This window comes from Triticum urartu, chromosome 3 (assembly GCF_003073215.2).
Source record: "Triticum urartu cultivar G1812 chromosome 3, Tu2.1, whole genome shotgun sequence".
Classification (NCBI taxonomy): Eukaryota; Viridiplantae; Streptophyta; class Magnoliopsida; order Poales; family Poaceae; genus Triticum; species Triticum urartu.
In genome coordinates, this window is record NC_053024.1 from 497,762,076 (window position 1) to 497,777,229 (window position 15,154).

The window sequence follows — 15,154 nt, forward strand, 5'->3', positions numbered from 1 at the left end:
CTGCAGAATGCGGGTTCGGTTGCCGTTGCGTCCAGCAGTCCAACCCCATTGCCCCAGGCCATCCAGCGACCTGTCGGGCTATGGTATTCTGTTGCAAGTCGGCGAGCAACATTAGCAACCGTACTCTCCAACCGCCCCATGTTCATGTCTCCTCTCTCTCACCCATACTTGCAGCATGTATGCCATGGATTTTGTGAATGGAAGAAATCCCTCTGTAATTCTCTCAATTCCAATAATTATTTTAGATTGCGATAGGCGTGCATTTGAATTTTGGTAAACACATGTGATCTGCTGCCCATAACCTCTTTGTTTTTATGTTTCTGAGAATTGGACAATCTTTTTAGTTTTAATTTCACAATAACTAGTCCTAGCTAAGTGTATATTGATGCATCTAGAGGTACTTGCAAATCAGGATTTTAACTCCTTTGATAATGATGCTGAAATTAGGATTGAGCATGAACACTAAAATGGCAGAGGATTCGCTATTGGCACTGCAATTTATTTCCCTTAATCTTTTACTGAACTTTGAGTAAATATTTCTAGCTTTTCCTTAAAAAAGTTCAAGCAAAATAACTGAGCTATGTTACAGCTGGCTTTGAAATATAGTATGATCTGAAAAATGGGAAGGTGCATGAAAAATATAAGTTCACCTTAAGAAAAGCTCAGTGGTTCAAAATGTGAAAGAAAAATGAAAAAAGCTCATTGGCTTTTGTGTTGTGTGACTTTAGAGTTCAAAGTACATAAGAACATAAGTCCACTCTGCAAAAACAATAGTACACACATAAGAATATAAATCCTCCCAAAAAGTTCATTTACGAGCATCTTCTGCTCATCCATGAGCGGGGCTCCTTCTTGCAGCTCATCCATGAGCGGGGTTCCCGAGGATCCCATTGGCGGTGGTCCGTCGATGGTGGCTCTCGACATTGTTTCCTTAATGATGCTACAATTCTAAATTTATTGTTGATTCGTACTAGTACTGATGAAATGGGAAGCAAGGTTGAACGGGAAGCAAGTGTCACATGGAACCTCAATTGAAATGAGATGTAAGGTTCCACCTCCAGCCTATCCAAAACAACCATGTCATCAGTTCAAAAGTCCTGGGGTGTACCTATAGAATTCTAAAGATGTGACTACATAATTGTTTTCTTGTGCTACTAATCTACTATATCATCAGTTCAAAGTGTACTGAAGATACAACCCTAGGTGTGTTGCGGTGCGTTCTTAATTGGTTACTGATGTGTGTAGGGGGTTCTATATGAACTAATGACAGAATACAAATTGTACCGATAATAATGTATTTGATTTTTTCTAGGGATATTAGCAATGCTAGTGAAGATGGTGGGTGTGATTCTACTTGGACTAGCGTCAACCCTCGACTTGGACTAAGGATGGCAATGGGTCGGGTTTGGATCGGGTTGAACAATATCAAATCCATATCCATATCCATGAAGGCAGTCCCAGCCCATCCATGAAATATCCATGGGCAAAAAATTGTGACCATGTCCAAATCCGATGGATATCCATACCCATTGGATATCCATCGGGTCCTCTCAAGACCTATACATAAGACATAACTCATTGCGCAATGTGCACTCTGCATTGGCGTGCTCATTCCCTACCATGCAGTCATAGCCCTTGCATTGTCCCACTGTTGCGGCCATGCATCAATGCGTGTGTGGAAAAGCGAAGACGGAGGGGTCAAGGAGATATGGAGCTGGGTTGTCGCAGGCCAGTAGTGGCTGCTGCAGCGATCCACCTTACGTGGGGGTAGCGGCTGGCAGCGGCGGCCACCTCTAGGGCTATGAGAGGAGTAACTCAAGGAGATGGCACCGATTCTCAACAACGAGTCATTTAATTAGTGTAGATAATAGGATGAGAAGGTGTGTTGGAGTATGTTATGGTGGGGATTGTGTAATTTCTTTTGGATGTTTTAGATAAAGGATAAAATTATATTGGGACATGTGAATATGGGGTAGGGGTTGTAGAATATTGCTCGTTAAGTCAGACGATCGGGTCGGGTTTGGATATATCCATGGGTACAAGATTATGTCCATGTCCTATCCACGAGTAATCGGGTCGGGTTTGGGCGCTGCCCATGGGCGCAAAAGCATATCCAAACCCTATCCATTCGGGTTGGATATCCATGGGTATCCATGTCCATGGATAAAATTGCCATCCTTAACTTGGACGGCTGCGAGCACCCGTGGTGGACGAGCTCTTGCTCAAGGGCTGAAACTTATTCTAAAATCACAAAACTGACGAGAGGATAATGTACGCAAATAGAGTAGTAAGTTCAGAAAAAAGGTTCAGAACTAAAGATAAAAAAGGAAATTTTTAGTCCAGCGTACAACTTTGGATAATGACAATGAAATCATTCTTTTTTAGTCAAGCACATACAAGTTTGATATTACTAATGAAAGTTCTATTTTTTCTATTTTTTTGGCTGTGTATACATCCAAAATGTAAGGTTTCATAAAGCTCAGCGAAATGGTTGTTGAACTGAAGAACAAACCAGGGGAAGGTGGAGAGAACAGGGTACCCGTCTCGGTCAACAGAGCAAAAGAATGGTGCAAAGTGTGAACATGATCTACTGCCAAGAAAAAAAGGTACTGCCACCATGTGCATAGCGTATCGATATGGTCTGCTAGAATTGAAACATATACTATGCATCAGTGGTCTATTGATCTGCATACACATTGATAGTTTCAGAAATTCAGCATAGGACAAATAGTTGAAATCACCGAAAACAAAGAGCTTACATTGTTAGAGCCGGCATTCCCTCGCCACAGTCAATAGAGCTGACCAGATACCTCAATGGATATCTCTACAAATAAGTATATATGACTCGAAACAGTTCTACCAAGTTCCTACAAGACATAACAGTAATGAAGATAATTCCTTTATCCCAGCCAAAACATTTTCTTACTGTGTATGTATACTTGATATTGGTTTTAGGAGAAAGGTGTAGAAATTAAATACAAAATATATGTTGTCAATATAAATCAAAGACCAGCAATGTACGTATATATCTGTCTCAGCATTTTCGTAAACACGCTTCGAACCTTTTTCTTAACTCACATAGAACTGCCATATATAACATTTTTTCATAATATTGTAATAATTGGTCTTTCTTCAACTACGTAAATCGGTATTATAGTATCAAATAATTGTATCATTTTTTAGTTATAACTCTCACTCTCATTCTTCTCAGCAAACAAGAGAAGCACAAACACACTGTAGCACAATTTATGTGTTTGCTGCTACTTTTTCCCATTTGACGGAGGAAGATGGAGATGTAAGTTCATCACTGTGACTTGTCTTTTGCATATTTTAGTCAGACATCATTTACTATTGGTCGCTAATCTCAGTAACTTGTTGCTTCGTTTTGCTATCATACTATGCTCAGTAGGCAGAGTCTTTAGTGCGTATATGCGTGTTACAGTTTTCCCATAGAAACTTAATAAGTTCAGAAAAAAATTCAAAACAAAAAGATGTTCACTGTACATTGCTAACAATTCAGTTGTTCATACCGAAGCCTTGATCTTTTTTTATCAAAATAGGGGGCTATAAGATGTTGACTGTCATTGCCCTTCCAAACATGTCGTTGGTGTCAGACCATTCACAGTGAGGTTCAGTCCATAGGATGCTCGTGATCCTTGCTCCTTCAGCTCCACTTCGTCGGTGCCATCAGTCCGTAGGAGTAGGGGCGGTGTGCCCGTTAACAAACAAGAACAGAAAGGTATGTGCTTGGAAAACTTAAAATTATATACACATTTGGGCAATAGAAGTTGTAGCTTCTTTCAAAGTTCAAAATGAAAAGATATTCAGTTCAACTTGTTCTAGCAAAACATGTGTGTGACCTTAGCAGCATGTCTACACACTATCTAGTGCAAAAAAATGTCCAGCGCAGTCCAACATGCCGCTGTCGTCTACCCCCTGCGTCTGAGCACCACTGGTCTATAAGTTCAACATGTATAACCATATAAGTTCATACAAAACAGAAAACAACATAAACAAAAATAATGAAACACAAAACCCCCATGGAATTCACAGGGAAAAGATAACAAGTTCTAAGGAAATAAATGTAGAAGTTCATGTTTCAAAACAAATGAAGTATTTGGGAAGTAAAAATGAAGTATTTCAAAGTAGAAATCTTTTTAGGTTTCTTTGGGAACTTCTAAAGTTACTGAACATGAACTTGCTTGGTTACACAAATATGAAAGATTGTGCAAGTCACTTAGAATGTGTTTGAACTTGTTATGGAAACTCATGACATGTTATGATTAAATGCAGGGAGCAATTGGTGCCGAATTATGATGCAGAGGCTGGGGGCACGCCTCCATTTCCAAAAAACTGGTGCCGAATGGGCCCCTGGGAGCTAGTCCAACCCACTCGCAGACTGGAGGGTATGCCGGTTTATTTCCAACAAAACCATATGTACAATTAGTGTGCTCGTTTGATAAGGAGACAACATAGAAGTTATGGTTGAAGCAAGTCCCTCCGTCCAGTTATGTCCGATTTTTGTGATAGTAGTTCAAAATGAGGGATATATTGTATAACTTTTCTGCACTTGTGCCCAGGTTGCTCCAATGCTTTATTGGCCTCAGTACTACTATTTGGAGGATACAAGATTTTTTGTGAAATCAAATGGGAACCTCTCTCTTGTTGGCAGTTCTGTTACTCCTATATCATTTTTTACATAGAACTCTATGAACTCCTGGACATGTTCATAAAGTGTTCCTGGACTAAAAACTCTGTGAACTCCTAGACCTGTTCATAGAGTATTATTGGAGAACTCTCAGTAGTTCTAGTATCATAGTGTGTGTTTTGAACAAAGAGATATACTCTATGAACTTTCTGTACTTTCTCGGAAGCATTTTGTTCTCATATATAAAATCAAGTGCATATATGAAATCTTGAACAAAATGCTCTATGGACTCTTGGACTGTATTGTTGGAGAACTGTTGTTTGGTGCCTAATGGAATTTGCACATGAAGCATTTTGTTCTCAATTTTTTGGGTGAAAGTTTGTTTCCTATATTGCATAGCTGCTGTAGTGAACATGGTGCCAACTTGTTGCGAGTTATATTGAAAGTCTACCTTGCAAAACAACATCAGTTCTCTCATGAACATGCGTCGGTTCAAGGGGTGAACATGCATCGGATCAAGGGGTTACAACGTAAAGCAATGTATACACACACCCCATAACAGTCTTTCCTCGTGTAAAAATATTTAACTAGCTAATGCAAGGCATTGCGCTGGTTCAATATAGGCTTTCCTCGTGTAAAAATATTTAACTAGCTAATGCAAGGCATTGCGCCGGTTCAATATAGTCAGAAAAAAACCTAATAGTTCAACCGAGGCCATAGGGAGGTTCAATGAACACAATTTCACGGCCAGAAAAAAGATAGCATGTTTTATTAAAAGAATGTGCTTTGGTCGGTGAAAACACGCTCTATACAAATCCATACGGAGATCAGTTCGATTACTCTATTTTTGAATCGAAAAAAACACGATCGGTCTCACCGTATTCAAAATACTCTATGAAAAATACCTCAGTACAAACAAACACATAAATCAGTACGAGTACTTTGTTTTTCGGACAAAAAAATAGCACGATGGGTCTCACCGTATTTCAAATTACTCTTAAATGGTTGTGAATTTGAGAAAACGTTCAACATGACTAAGTTTCGCATTTTCGATAGCTTTCCAACGATATATTATTTGCACCATTTTTATAAACTTTTAAAAAATCATGTTTGAAACCAAATTTCACCATATTTGAATTCGTATTAAAACCGTAAGGAATTAGAAAAAACTTTCTATACGCAAAAGTTGCGCATTTTCCATAGCTTTCCAACGCCGTATCATTTGCATCAATCCGACAAAGCGTTTGCAAAAACAGCGAAAATACATTTCGCCCAGAATTTCACCATTTTTTCAAATTACTTTTAAATCATATAGAATTTTAAAAAATAGTAGATATGTGGAAGATGCGGATTTTCACAAGCTTTCCAACGCCATCTCATTTGCTCAATTCCGACAAACCGTTTCAAAATTAAGTCCAAAATACGTTTTGCGTTTTCGGTTTTGAAAAAAACGGTTTTTTTCAAAAATGCTCTTAAACCATAATTTTTTTTGCAAAAAAAATTATAAAATTATAATGTAGATGTCAAGAGCTTTCCAACGATATATTACACGCCCCGTTTCGACAAAACAAATTGCAAAAAAATGAACTAAAGAAGACGATTTTTAACACAAACAGAAAGCATTAGTTCAAGCGCTCGAATTTCATCAGTTCAACCGCTTGAATTCATCAGTTCAAGTAGGGTAACAGAATAATATTCTGTTACGCGTAACAGAATAGCCCAGATGTATATATATATATATCCGGATCTCTCCAACACATAGTGCTTGCCAAAGGAAAAAGTGTAAAAAGGAAAGGTGAAGATCACCATGACTCTTGTATAAGGGTAGAAGGTAAAAATAAAAGATAGGCCCTTCGCAGAGGGAAGGAGAGGTTTTCATGCACTTTTATGGTTGAATGCATAAAATCTTAATGCAAAAGAACGTCACTTTATATTGCCGCTTGTGATAAAGAACTTTATTATGCAGTCCGTTGCTTTTATTTCTTCCATATCACAAGTTCGTATAAAACTTATTTTCTTCAACTAATAGATCATACATATTTAGAGAGCAATTTTTATTGCTTGCACCGATGACAACTTACTTGAAGGATCTTACTCAATCCATAGGTAGGTATGGTGGACTCTCATGGCAAAACTGGTTTAAGGGATGTTTGGAAGCGCAAGTGGTATCTCTACTTGGTGCAAAGGATTTGACTAGCATGAGAGGGAAAGGCAAGCTCAACAAGTTGGATGGTCCATGACAATATAACTTCTACTTGAATATAAGAAAACGTAACCCATTATGTTGTCTTCCTTGTCCAACATCAACTTTTTAGCATGCCATATTTTAATGAGTGCTCACAAATATAAAAGATGTCCAAGATAGTATATTTATATGTGAAGCCTCTCTTTCTTTATTACTTCCTATTAATTGCAACAATGACCAAAACTATGTTTGTCAACTATCAACAACTTTTATTCATCATACTCTTTATATGTGAAGTCATTACTCTCCATAAGATCAATATGTGATCTTTTTATTCTTTCTTTAATCCCCTCAATATCATAGCAAGAAAGCAAAGCCCTCAACTCAAAACTTCTCTATTATATATAACTTACGGACTCGATTACATAGATAGAGATCAAAACAAAACTCAAAGCTAGATCATACTAAAACTTTATTCTACTAGATCAAGATATAACCAAAAGGATCGAACTAAGAAAAACGATAAAAATAAAGATGTGATGGTGATACGATACCGGGGCACCTCCCCCAAGCTTGGCAGTCGCCAAGGGGAGTGCCCATACCCATGTATTTATGTCTCTTTCTTCGGAGGTGGTGATGTGATATTCCTGGCGATGATGCCCCTTAGGATGAGATTCTCTTCCTCGAGCTTATTAATTTGCTGCTTAAGATCCATTACTTCCTTGCGAAGTTTACCCGTGATGGCTAGAGCTCCATTCACCCATGGATGTTTCATAGCTATGGGAGAAAAAGCAACACTCTTTTTCATATTTTCATAAGAGAGAAATCTAGCATTGGGAGGAATGACGGAATTTGGTATTGCTGAGCTCTAAAGTTCCTCCAGCATGAATCTAGTTTGAAGATGAGAGGTAACTTCTTGATCCTCCTCCATGGCATCCACCCTTTTCAAGTCTGCCTCCATCTCTGCCTCCGTTGATTGCCCGAAGTGGTCAGCTTCGCTATATGCTCTTGGGCCCGGTGTCGGGTGAGATACCCGACTCTCCCCGACCGACTCTTGAGAATACATCTTGCTCTAAATCTGCTACAGAAACATCTCAAAACAAAAACAGAGGATTTTGTCGTGGTATGGTGGTCAAAACCTTCGGGAAATTATATAATGAATTTTTACCGACCAAAACAAGTATCATGCAAGAAAACGGAGTCCGGAGGGCACACGAGGTGGCCACAAGGCAGGGGGCGCGCCCTCCACCCTTGTGGTCGCCTCGTGTCTCTTTCGGACTACTTTTAATTTTCCTAATTTTTTAAATATTCCAAAACGAAGAAAAATTGCTATTAGAACAGTTTTGGAGTCGGTTTACTTACCGTACCACCTACCTATTCCTTTTCGGAGTCTGAAACGTTCTAGAAAGTATCCCTTATGTACTCCTCTGGTGTTACGGTGTCGATTATATTGGTCTCAACATTTATGGGAGTACTTGAGATATAATGTTTTGATTCTTTGACCGTTCACCACCTTCGGATTTGTGCCTTCGGCGTTTTTGATCTTGATGGCACCGGAACAATAGACCTCCTCGATAATGTAAGGACCTTCCCATTTAGAGAGAAGCTTTCCTGCAAAAAATCTTAAATGAGAGTTGTATAGCAAAGCATGATCACCTACAATAAACTCACGCTTTTCTATCCTCTTGTCATGCCATCTTTTAACCTTTTCTTTAAACAACTTGGCATTCTCATAGGCTTGGGTTTCCCATTCATCAAGTGAGTTAATGTCAAATAACCTCTTCTCACCGGCAAGTTTGAAATCATAATTGAGCTCTTTAATAGCCCAATATGCCTTATGTTCTAGTTTGAGAGGTAAGTGGCAGGCCTTTCCATAAACCATTTTATACGGAGACATACCCATAGGATTTTTATAAGCGGTTCTATAAGCCCATAATGCATCATCAAGTTTATTAGACCAATTCTTTCTAGATCTATTAACAGTCTTTTGCAAAATCAATTTAATCTATCTATTTCTCAATTCTACTTGACCACTAGACTCAGGATGATGTGGAGATGCAATTCTATGGTTAACATCATATTTAGCAAGCATTTTACGAAAAACACCATGAATAAAATGTGAATCACCATCAGTCATTAAATATCTAGGGACTCCAAACCTCGGAAAAATAACTTCTTTAAGCATCTTAATAGAAGTGTTATGATCAGCACTACTAGTTGGAATAGCTTCTACCCACTTAGTAATGTAATCAACAACAACTAAAATATGTGTATACCCATTAGAGGAAGGAAAAGGTCCCATATAATCAAAGCCCCAAACATCAAATGGTTCAATAACAAGTGAATAATTCATAGGCATTTCCTGACGTCTACTAATATTGCCAATTCCCTGGCATTCATCACAAGACAAGACAAACTTAGGACCATCCTTGAAGAGAGTAGGCCAATAAAAACCGGATTGCAATACCTTGTGTGCAGTTCTATCTCCAGCGTGGTTGTAACGCCCGGATAGTTATGCTACAGTATTCCCATGTAATGTTGCCACATCACCGCAATTACTGTTGTTAACCTCGCGATGATTCAATCCCGTTTGTTTTCAAAATTCAAATTTAAATCAAACAACAAAAATGATTGAAAGAAAAGGAGAAAGTAAAAAAAAAGAAGACCCCCTGGGCCAACTGGGCCAATCAGCCCACCCCGGCTGGCCCACCTCTCCCCGCATAACCACCCCCACTCCCTAGAAACCCTAGAGCCCAACCCCACTCCCCACGATCCCTCCCACTCACCCTCTCGCTCCCCATTCCCTTCATCCCCCGTCTTGATCGGGGCTGAGGAGCCAGATCCCACGGCGCCCCGACGCCCGAACCCGCGACCCCGCCGCCGCCCTTCCCGGCGCCACCACGCCGGCGCTACCTCGCCGACGCCGCTTGGCGCTGCCCCATCGTCGTCCTACTTGCGGCCCCATCCTCCTCCCCGTTCCTGGATCCGGAAGGGCCTCCCCGCCCCGACCTCATTGACGGACGCCGCTCGCCGGAGCTGCTCTGCGTCACCTCGCCTCCTCGACCCCGACGCGCCACCTCCCCGCCGTCGCGTTACCCTGCATCGGGCCTCCCCTTCAACGCGGGTGAGCAACCCCATCTCCCCGCGGCTCTGCTCCATGCATCACCGCCCGCGCCCGGCCGCACCCTGCGCCGCCTGCACGCGCGCTCGCGCGCCCACCTGTGCCGCTCCACCGCCGCCCCGTGCCTCGCTCGCCATCCGCCTCGGCGCCGCTCGCCGCCGAGCCCGTAGCTCCTCCCCACGCCGCGCCCGCCTCGCCTCTGGCCGCCCTCCACTGGCGCCGCCCGGCGGCGTTGCCGGCCCCGCGCCGTCCCATCCCCTCCTCCTGGCCGTGCCGCCCTGGCCTCGCCTCGCGCCCGGGCATAGCGCCCCTCGGGCACGGGTGCCCGCCCGTTACGCCCGTCGCCCGCTAAAGCCTTCTGGGCAGCTGACCACAGGGGCCCACGCCCCTGTCCAAAAATATATATTAAGATTTAATAATAATTATATTTAATTAATTAGTTAATTAATCAATTAATTAACTTAATTAAATTGGTTTAGTTAAACTAACTAATTTGTTAGCCCACTAAATCATCTAATTAGCTAGATGTGTCAATGACAGGTGGACCCCGGTCAACCTTTTGACCGGTCAACAGTCATGTTGACTCAGCACCCCCCTAGACCCCATTGTCAGCTACATGTGCATGTTGCTAGGTACACTTCTGTGTACCCATAGCAATTTGGCTATTTAATATTTTCGAATTAATTTAAATCAGAAAGTTCAGAAAATGTTTTAATCTTTGAAAATCCATATAAAATAAACCATAGCTCGGATGAAAATACTTTGCACATCAAAGTTGCTCAGAACGACGAGACGAATCTGAATACGCAGCCCGTTCATCTGCCACACGTCCCTAGCATAGCGAACCTGCAACCGTCCCCCTCCGTTTCATCTGTCCGAAAAATGTAAACTTCGAGAAAACTTCCCCGGATGTTTCCCCCCTTCCACGGTATCGTGTAACGCCACGTTAGAACACCTCTAACACTGCTTATTGTCTTGTCATGCATCTGTTTGCTATGTATTTTCTGTTTCTTCCCCCTCTTCTCTCCGGTAGACCCCGAGATCGCTGCTGATGCCCCTGTGATCGACTACGTCGACAACGACCCCTCCTTGCCAGAGCAACTAGGCAAGCCCCCCCTTTGATCATCCCGATATCACCCATTCTATTCTCTAATGCTTGCATTAGATTTTGCTATTGTTATTGTTTACTCCTATTCTGATGCATAGCCTGCTTTTGTAACCTGTTGTTGTACCTTACCTGCTTATCCTAAACTGCTTAGTATAGGTTGGTTAGAGATCCATCGGTGACCCCCACCTTGTCCTTGTTGCCCCTGCTTCATCTTTGATGACTCAATCAACATGATCGATGACCAGAGCCCGACACCTCACATCACATCATGCCCCTTTTGTTGCTCGACTCTGCAGAGCTACTATCGAGTGCCGAGGGTGATCCCTCATAACGCACTCCTGATGATAATTCTGTAGTGTAGCTATTCGGTCGTGGTCATCGAGGGTGATTTCCTCTTTCACCTTTCCCGATATGGCTCTGTCGTTCAACACCTCGAGTGTGAACCTCGAGGGTGGTCCCTCTTATGTTCACCTTGATGATTACATTGAGTGGAATCCACCGGGGGTGATTCCTCGGGTTTTCCCCTTGATGTTTGGACACACGGTTACCTTGACAATACTTGAGACCTTTGGGAAAGTCGGGCGGGCCCGGAGAGCACCCGCAAGATGGTTACGAGGCACGGCCGGGAAGTCAGGCAGCCCTTGAGTGGGCTGGGCTTGCCCTTGCCGTATTTCCTCGAGATGGGGCAACGAGGTCACATTATCGTGAGTCTCTGCTCGTCTCCGCAAGCTAATAATACACTATGGTTTGGGTATTTGTTCTGAGTTGGCCTTTGGCCTTTACTCACTAACCACCACGCGAGAATAGTTATGGGCCTCGACGACGTAGTATCAGCCGAAGCTTTATAAGACGTCCAGTTCAGCATTGCGGCACGGTCGGATCGTGCTGGCCATCTAAGGCGGTGCTGGTATTCACCCTGCGCGCAACGATCCGAAGTGCAACAGGCGATGGGCCCAGACCCCGGAGTGCTTAGGATGTAGACCGGTGGGGACCTCTCTGCTGAGCCTAGGTACGGATACGCCGTGTTGATTTTCCAAGGCCGGGCATTGACCCAGAAAAGTGTGTCCGGCCAGAGTAATCAAGCGTGTTGGAAAACGTGGTGCACCCCTGTAGGGAAGACATATATTCGAATATCGTGTCCATGGTAATGGACGTTCAGACTTATATCCTGATCTATTACAACTAGAAATGGATACTTGCGATATGTGGCTCCGGGATTGCTTTCTCGTAGGGAGTCGAGGAAGGATCTCTGGGTGTTAATGCTACAACATGTTTGTTAAATATAAACTTCTATTCTTTACTCTTCTACATGCTGCAAGATGCTTGGAGCTGCTTGAAGATGATAGTCTTCGATAGGGTAGGCCTTCCCCTCTATTCTGGCATTCTGCAGTTCAGTCCACAGATACAACCCTTTCATTTGATACCAATGCATACTTAGTATAGATCTGATGCTTGCGAGTACTTTGGATGAGTACTCATGGTTGCTTTGCTACCCCTTTTCCCCCTTCCTTCTTCTTTCCGGTTGATACAACCAGATGGTGGATCCTTGGAGCCAGATGCCACCGCCGACGGTTACTACTACGTGGAGACCGCCGACGAGCAGGAGTAGTTAGGAGGTCCCAGGCAGGAGGCCTTGCCTCTTCGATCGTTGATGTTTGTGCTAGCCTTCTTAAGGCATCCTTGTTAACTTATGTCTGTACTCAGATATTGTTGCTTCCGCTGACTCTTGTGTATCGAGCTTGTATTCGAGCCCTCGAGGCCCCTGGCTTGTAATATGAAGCTTGTATTATTTGAATTTGTGTCTAGAGTTGTGTTGTGATATCTTCCCGTGAGTCCATGATCTTGATCGTACACATTTGCGTGCATGATTAGTGTATGGTCGAGTCGGGGGCGTCACAAGTTGGTATCAGAGCCGACTGCCTATAGGAACCCCCTTTCCAACTCCTTGGCCGAAGTTGAGTCTAGTCTTTCGAAAACTGTTTTACTAACATGGCTGTGTGGCTTACAGGCCCACGTCGCCAATTGGGTGGTATTAGGATCTTTTACTCCTCGTCTATACTCTCACTACAAGAAATATGTCAACTTGTGACCAGCACTATTGGTCACTGAATGGTCACAAATTTCCATTTGTGACCTTTTTGTGACCAAAAACATAAGGTTAAAAGCTGGCCGTCGTAAACTGACTATAGCGACCTTTCTTCTGGAATGGTCGTAGACGTTTATGACCAAAATACGTCTACTGTGGCGTTTTGGTCACTAGCAACCTCCCCAGGCCACGTAGGCATCCAGCGTGGCAAGCTGATGTGACACAAGATTCAGCCCGGTCCAATTCGGTTTTCTACATGGGCCTAGCCCAACAATTCGGCCTTTTTATTGTTTTTTCATGTGAATTTTTGGTCGGCTACATGGGCCACGCCCTACAATTCGGCCTTTTAATTTTCCAGGCCATGGCCCTTTTGCAAACCATTTCATTAGGCCTTTTTGTAAGGTTTTACAGAAATGCACAATATTCCAGTCCACTATTATTTGGGCTGTAGCATTTTTGATCCAGTAGACCATTTGGTCTTTTTATTATTCACTGATTTCCAGTTTACACATTTGAACAACAAACACTCAATAATTCTCTCAATTAAATGATTAAATTCAGAAATCATTCATCCAAATACACACAACAGCACATACAAGTCTGCACGTCCAACCTCAACTAAAACAAGCAAAAACAGATACACATCAACTAAAGTTGTGGTGCGCTTCCATCACAGCAGCAGCAACCTAAGCGACATTAGATCACCAAAAAGAAACAATGCCATCAACATGAGGCGGTAATCCAACTTCAACACTTTGTGAGGAGCAGCGCCACCAGGAGGATGCCGATCGCCTCTGGTACTTGGCCACAGGTCACATCAAAAATATTCAAAAATCAGTTGAACATAATTGACTACAAAAGAAATCAGAATTGAACAGAATTGTCATGCTTGTCTACTTTCGGGAAAGTTAATACATATTTCCATGCTTGTTTACCAAAGAAATTGTATCAACTTAACACTTAGTCATGCATAAGTGTTTCACATCAAAAACATACAGCAGTGCAGACTCAAAATTGTATCAACTTAACACTTAGTCATGCATAAGCGTTTCACATCAAAAACATACAAAATTTGGAGTAGGAAACTAAATCTCTAAATACTCCAGCTGCAAATACTGCTAACACTAATAGGCCAGTAGCAAATACTATATTTTTGGAGTTTTAACAAATGTTCAGTAATTTATGGAGTACAGCAGCAACATCACGTTAAGAAAGTGAGCTAAATCATCAAATTTTCAACTCTAAAGGTGCGGCAGGTCCTAACCCTATCATAGGCATACGCGCAAACAGGTGCATGACAGTGTTAAGTTTTATACAAGGATGTGGCTTATTGAAACTGAAAGTCCAAGTAAAAGTCGTCAAGAGCAAAAATAATGAAATGTTTAGTCCCAGGTTTGTGAACTACGCAGCAATTCTTTTAAACTTGTAATACGGAGGCTGAGTTAGTACGCAGAATGTCTATAAGCTACAACATGGCCCATCCAAGCACATCCCAACCCGTCAGCTACAAAGAGCATGAAATAAAAACAAAATACCATACTTAATTGGAGCTTTATTTTTTTTGTTCTTACACGGGCCGCTAATAAATGAAGAGTCAGAAAAGCGTCTGAATGGAATCGAGGCTCTGTTTCAGGTAGCAAAGTGGCAAGCAATCTATTTGTGCAGCAGCAATTCTAGGCTTCACTCTGCTCATGATCTACTAATGACTTCTAGCATAAAAAACACTTCTGGCCTAGTAAGCAACAGTATAGCATGCACTTATTAAATTCTTAAGAGTAGCACATGCATTGTTTATTAAGGGAATCATCTGTTACAATTTGTGTTAAAATCTCCTAGGAGTTCAAAGGCTGGAAACAATCTACTATGGAGAAGTGAAAGACCCCAAGTACCTTAAGAGTAGCACACGCATTGTACAACTCTTCTTTACGAGTATCTCCGAAACCATCAGCGTTACCTGTAAAAGTGGTAGTCATCACATGGAAAAATTAGCCAAGCACAGCTCTAAT

At 42.1% G+C, this 15,154-nt stretch overlaps 1 long non-coding RNA gene across 1 annotated transcript; it reads left to right on the plus strand.

Moving 5' to 3' along the window:
- Window positions 1-2,349: 2,349 nt before the first annotated feature.
- Window positions 2,350-3,615, plus strand: LOC125548551. The gene is made up of 3 exons (XR_007301116.1): window positions 2,350-2,606; window positions 3,212-3,295; window positions 3,561-3,615. It is a non-coding gene; the product is annotated as an uncharacterized LOC125548551 (long non-coding RNA).
- Window positions 3,616-15,154: the final 11,539 nt, after the last annotated feature.